Below are 6,269 nucleotides of genomic sequence, written 5' to 3'. Positions count from 1 at the left end.
TAAATCTATATTTGTAAGGTTTTTTGTGCAGCTTCGGAAGCCAGTACATAGTTGGGACTTTCATTGTGTTTGGTTCTGCTTGTAAAGAAGTAACTAAAAGTTTATGTTTGTTACAGATGTCGTTTTCTGAAAATGAATTCAGTTGGAATGTTGGTGAATTCGTGATTTCCTTTTGCAGAACCTCTATATAAAATTTACGTCAAACAATAATGATATTATTAGCAGCTTTATCAGCCGGGACAAAAACAAATTCCTTGGCTAGTTCTGTTAGTTTATTTTTGATACGCGAAATAGGGTTTTTATAGTTTTTGTTGAGGGTAAAATGTTCTTTAAAATGTTGTATTCGAATATCAACTATCTTCATTACTGAATTAAAAAAAGAGTCCAAAGATTTTTTGTCAGCTTTTTCCCGTTTTACCCATTTCAACCAACACACAACAAGAGTGCAAATGCTTAAATGTCATGCCATCTTTACTAACCATTGATATTATGTTGATAGTCCTCAATATAAAGCTTACTACAACTATCACTTAAATTTACATGATCCACGAAAATGAGTTCAAGGTCATATAAGGGCGTTTTTTAATAAAAAGTGAATTCTTGTCCCAGCCACTTTAAAAAAATGTGTTTGATCTTTGTTAGTATTTTTTTGTGCAATCCGTCCATTGAATTAAATTTAACGTTTTTAATCAAAGAAACTCTTGTTAGAGGGATTGATAAGATATTGATTCCTGAATGGTAGCAAACAACCAAAATGGCATGTCCCAAAACCGCCTGTTCAACATTCATACTCTAAAATATTGTAAAAAAAATTAGAAATAAATGTTATTCTAAGTTATGTTAAGAGCCAACATATTTTAATAAACAGCTTTTGACAAAGGATTTTTAATCTTAGAAGGTGTGTCCCTGACAAAATGTCCACTACGAAACGAAGTTATTAAAATTTGCTTATAAACAGTTTTAAAAAAATAATGAAATTTTGTTTGCAAGAGATATAAACATTAGAGAAAAACGTTTCGTAGTGGACACTACCACTACCATGCTGTCTTTTTTAACTCTTTTTTTTAATCAAATTCGTGCAAAACAAATAACAAGAGTTAGTTTCATGTAATTTTTAGTTTGTTTTATTATCATAGAATAGGGTTGATGTCAACTACAAAACTTTTTGTCCACTACGAAACGGTTTTGTCAACTACGAAACGCATCAAAATGTCCACTACGTAACATGAGTTGAACCTACATATGTGAAGTACTGTCTTATATTTATCGATAAAAAATAGTTCTCCAATTCAGAAATAAATGAGATCGTTCTAGTATATAAAGTAAAACAAACTGGAATGTATATAGGAGACATTTAAAATTGCAATAAGATGTGTGTTTAGAAGCAATTTCGTAGTGGACAAATTTCCCCTACGAAACTGTACATACATTATTAAAATAATATCATTTAAAAGAGTATTTAAGATTGCACTTTTTGTTTACAAACAGGTTTATAATAGGAATATTCAAAATAGCTCGTGAAATAAAATTTAAGACAAGTTGATTTTCCATATTTTCAGGTCTGAAATTCACGATTTTATTGAAAAACGCCCATAAACCAAACGAGAAATACAGTAATATCTTAAAATCATTCAATACACTCAATATAGTTGACCTATTGCTTATAGTGTCTAAGAAACAAACTTAATCAAGAAAACTAATCATTGACCAATGAACCATAAAAATTGGGTCAAGGTCAGTTGATCCATGCCAACCAGACATGTATAACTTACAATCATATCATACAACAATTATAGTTAACGTTTTTCTAAGTTGGCACTGAACCATGAAAATGTGACCAAGGACATTGGCCATGTGACAGACGGAAACGGCGTAATATAAGGCGTCTGTATGCAAAGTATGAAGTATCCAGGTTTTCCACCTCCTAAAATCTTTTAAGAAGTTAGCTAACGCCGCCGCTGTAGCCGCCATAGCCGGGTCACTATCCATATGTTGAGCTTTCTGCGACATAAGTCGCAGGCTCAATTACAACATATCTTTTTACCTCTGAATCATAAAATTAAGGTTAATGTCAGATGACATCTGCCATTTGGACATGAACACCTGACAATCATCCCATATACCAAATAAATTTGATTTATTGTCAATATATAGTTTAATAAAAACAGACCGAAACACCAAAAACATAACTATAACCACTGAACCATGCAAATGAGGTCATATGACATGTACAACATGTACAACTTACAATCATTCCATACACCAAAAATAGTACACCTTATAGTATCAGATACTAGTATATGGGCTTGACCACGAAAACTTGACCTTTTTCACAGATTCATGAAATGAGGTCGAGATCAGATGAAAACTGCTTGACAGCCAGAAAGACCTTGCAAGAAACACGCATAATAAATACTCATGATATTAAAGAGAGTAGTCACTGACCATGAAATTGAGATCAAGGAAAATGGACATATGGCAGACGACAACTTAATAACATAAGGCATATATATAAAAGCATGAAGCAATCAGGTCTTCACCCTTCTAAAATATAATTTTTTTAGACGTATAATACGGTGCTTTTTTATCCGCAATTTGCTTTTTGTCCGCTTTTGCTTTTTCTACGATGATTTTAATTTTGTTCGACACCGCCGTCGCATCAATCCTATGTCGAGCTTAGAACTACGTGAGAAGTCGCAGGCTCGACAAAAACTTAAAGCACTGACTGAATCTAAATGATGACGCCGCAGCTGACTCCGCCGACGGAATCAAGTATCGTTATGTCTCGCATGCGCGACAAAAATGTCGCAGGCTCGACAAAAACAGTTGTCAAAAGTTTTTCGGAACCCTGTGTCTCGTATGTGACTGCTGCTGTCAGTGAAACAATGTATTGCTGACCTCTCTAAAAACCAGTAAAACAATTTCCACTTCTGAATAAAATACTAACAATGGGGAAAATAGTTACTCTACATAGTAATTCATGATTAAGAACAAGCTCCTGTGAATGTTCACAACAAAAAAATATTTAAGTTTAAAAATATTAACACCTAGAACATGAAGAATGTATCTAAATGCTAGCTGCACAAGATAAACTAGACAAAGTGATGCTCCCACACTCCACTCTGAATGCCTGTATTATAACAAAGTCAATGAAGGACTATCTTTGGGATATTATAGTGTCTGGGTTGCCCCTGCAGATGCAAAGTATAATACACAAAGTTGAGCATGGGAGAACATAGGTCTATGATTTAGCTGGAAACGCTATATATAGACAATAACTGTTTAGTGTCTTTACATATCAGCTGTATTTGTATGAGGCTAGGAAACAAGGTGAATGCGAGCTTTTAGCGAGCTACTACACCTGTTTCGAGCCGAGTACAAATACAACTAATATTTAAAGACAGTAAACAGTTATCGTCTTTATCCTGCAATTAATTCTGTATATTAACTATGTTTTGAAAGACACAAAAACACATGTTTTGCATTTATTTTCGATTCGAAATCCCTTGAGGCCCGTGCAGTAATACCATACAGTAATCACACATTCAGCTGAAGACGGGTTCCGCTCTCCTTACACCAGTTTGCATCAACCAACTACTACAAAACTAATACACAATATATAAAAGAAGCTGGTGCATGAGTGCCAATGAAAACTCTCCACAAGAGACTAAATGACACAGAAATTAACAACTAGACAATGTAGCCTAGGTCACCATACGGTCTTCAACTCTTCAACAATGATCAAGGTTCATACCGCAAAGTCAGCTATTAAAGGCACCGACATGACAATGTAAAACAATTCAAACGAGAAAACAAACGGTCTAATTTATGTACAAAAAATAAACGAAAAACAAGATAGGCACGTACATATAAAATAAGGCGGGGTTAAACATGTTAGCTGGATCCCAACCCTCCACCTAATGTGGCATTAGTGCCAATGAAAACTCTCCACAAAAGACCAGAAGACACAAACACTAACAACTATAGGTCATATACAGCTTTCAACAATGAGCAAAGTCTGACTCAATCAAATGTTAGGAACCTTATTCGCATTACCTCATAACACAGATCTATTAAGTTCGATATTGGGTCCCGATGGCGTCACTGTTCGTGAGTTTTTAGATGTAAAAAGTTGTGGTACGAGTGCCAATGATACAAATGTCAACCCGGAGCCTTGAGATAGGAAAACTGCTAAATCTGTTGTTTCCGTTCTTTAAACTTTAATTTGTCTCAACCAAATGTTTTGAAACTTATTAACAATGTTTATGATCACAAAACGGTCAAAAATCTGCGAATCCTGCATCTATATGTGGAAGTTTACTCATTTTTTTCACAAGCAGGGGCATCTATGGTTAATAGACATATTCTACATTTATTTCAGTAATCAGCTTATTTACTTCCATTGAATTCTTCTTTTAATAGACTTAACTTGCACATTTTTTTTCAGGATCTCGGTGCATTTTGGTAACAGAAAGTGATATTTCAGGTTAAATGTGACCAACTTAAAAAGTGTTTCACCAGATTGAGCTCTCTGTCTTAGTGTACTTTAAAGGTTCTTAGCATTGAGTTCAGTATATTGATATGCGTGTACCTTCTGTGTGAATTTTTAAGATGTAAATGCAGACTATCCATACCTACATGTCCATGAAATGAAATCTAAGGTAAAATAATTGAAACAATTTGCATTATCTATCACAACTGCAATGGCAGCACATGATGCTACTGAAGCAGTACATTTTCTTACTTGATTTTTACGGAAATTAAAGGGTTTAGTTTCATCTGAACCAAACATTCTTAAAAATTGAGAATGGAAATGTGGAATGTGTAAAAGAGACGGTAACCATGTCAAAAGAGCAGAAAGCAGTCAAAGGCCACTAATGGGTCTTCAACAAAGCGAGAAAATCCCTCGCCCAGAGGCGGGTTTCAGATAACCCTTAACAAAATGTGTACCAGTTCAAACTCCAAATCATAAAAATAAACTTACAATTAAAAACATTCAAGACTAACAAAAACCAGAAACTCCTGACTTGACGTCAAAGTAATTATACCAAGAGACACACCCATTATGCAAAGGTCAAGAGTCAAAAAGTCATAGTCTGGACAAGAGATCCTTGTCAAAAAAACAAAAAAACACAAAGCGGATTTTTAGAAAAGGGTCATCGTGGTACACAAAACTAACAATATATCTAAAATACATTGTATATATAAGAAAATGTGATACGAGTTCCAATCATACAGTTAATTCCCTTTTTAATTCAAACAAAATATACAAGTTTTACATTGAGGGCAAAGATCAAGCTCACATGAAGTTTCTCGCGCCAATAGACTCATCATCTTATGACAATACATCTACATGCCACATATTCAGAAGCAAGGTCAATTGAAAATCATATTTTGAGGTCAAGGTAATATACCGAGGAACACACTGCAACATGATGACACACCCAAAGTGTACACATGTAGGTCAAGAGTCAAAAAGTCAAAGTCTGATCAAATGTTCCATGTAAAAAATACACACAGCAATCCTGCACGAAAGCTCATCATGATACACGTAACAATGTCTTATGTCATGATGCACTACACATGCAAAATATAGAAAACCGAGGGCAGAGACAGAAACACAAGACATATAACTAAACTCAATTGAATGGTACTTGTATTGCAGGTCACTACAATTGCCTTCAACAAAGAATATAAACTCTCGCAAAGATGCAAAGTTAAACCCGCCTTTCACTAAAGTTTGAGCAGGATTCTTTGCAACGATTATTTTACCACTGTTAATTGAGAATCGAGTCGTGCAGTTATGTCAAAAAATTAAAACGGTAAGGTTAGACATTTAAACACTAAAAACTAGGTTTTACCATTAATTTTTAACCCAACCATATGATAGTACTATGGTAAACTTATGGAAACACATGATACAGTCATAATATTGAATATTTTAAATAGTACGACCAGAACAATACAATACAGAGTTGTAAACAAAAGAAAGTAATGATACATATGGAATTTTTAATGCCAATGCACAAATTAGGAACCGTAGTTATCATTCAATTTATAAATCTAAAATGTACGCTTGGGTTAAACAATGGAAATTAACACAGTATATTTATATAAACGATCAATCTTGTTAAATAGAAATAAATCAGCAGATATTTTTGGAATCACAACAGAATGTTTAATATATGGAGGGAAACGTTAGAACACATGCTCCTTCATATCATAAATGCATCTTTCCAACAGTGTTATATCACAAACTCTTTGAAGAC

This window comes from Mytilus edulis, chromosome 7 (genome assembly GCF_963676685.1).
Source record: "Mytilus edulis chromosome 7, xbMytEdul2.2, whole genome shotgun sequence".
In the NCBI taxonomy this organism is placed as follows: domain Eukaryota; kingdom Metazoa; phylum Mollusca; class Bivalvia; order Mytilida; family Mytilidae; genus Mytilus; species Mytilus edulis.
This window is presented reverse-complemented; position numbering follows the sequence as displayed.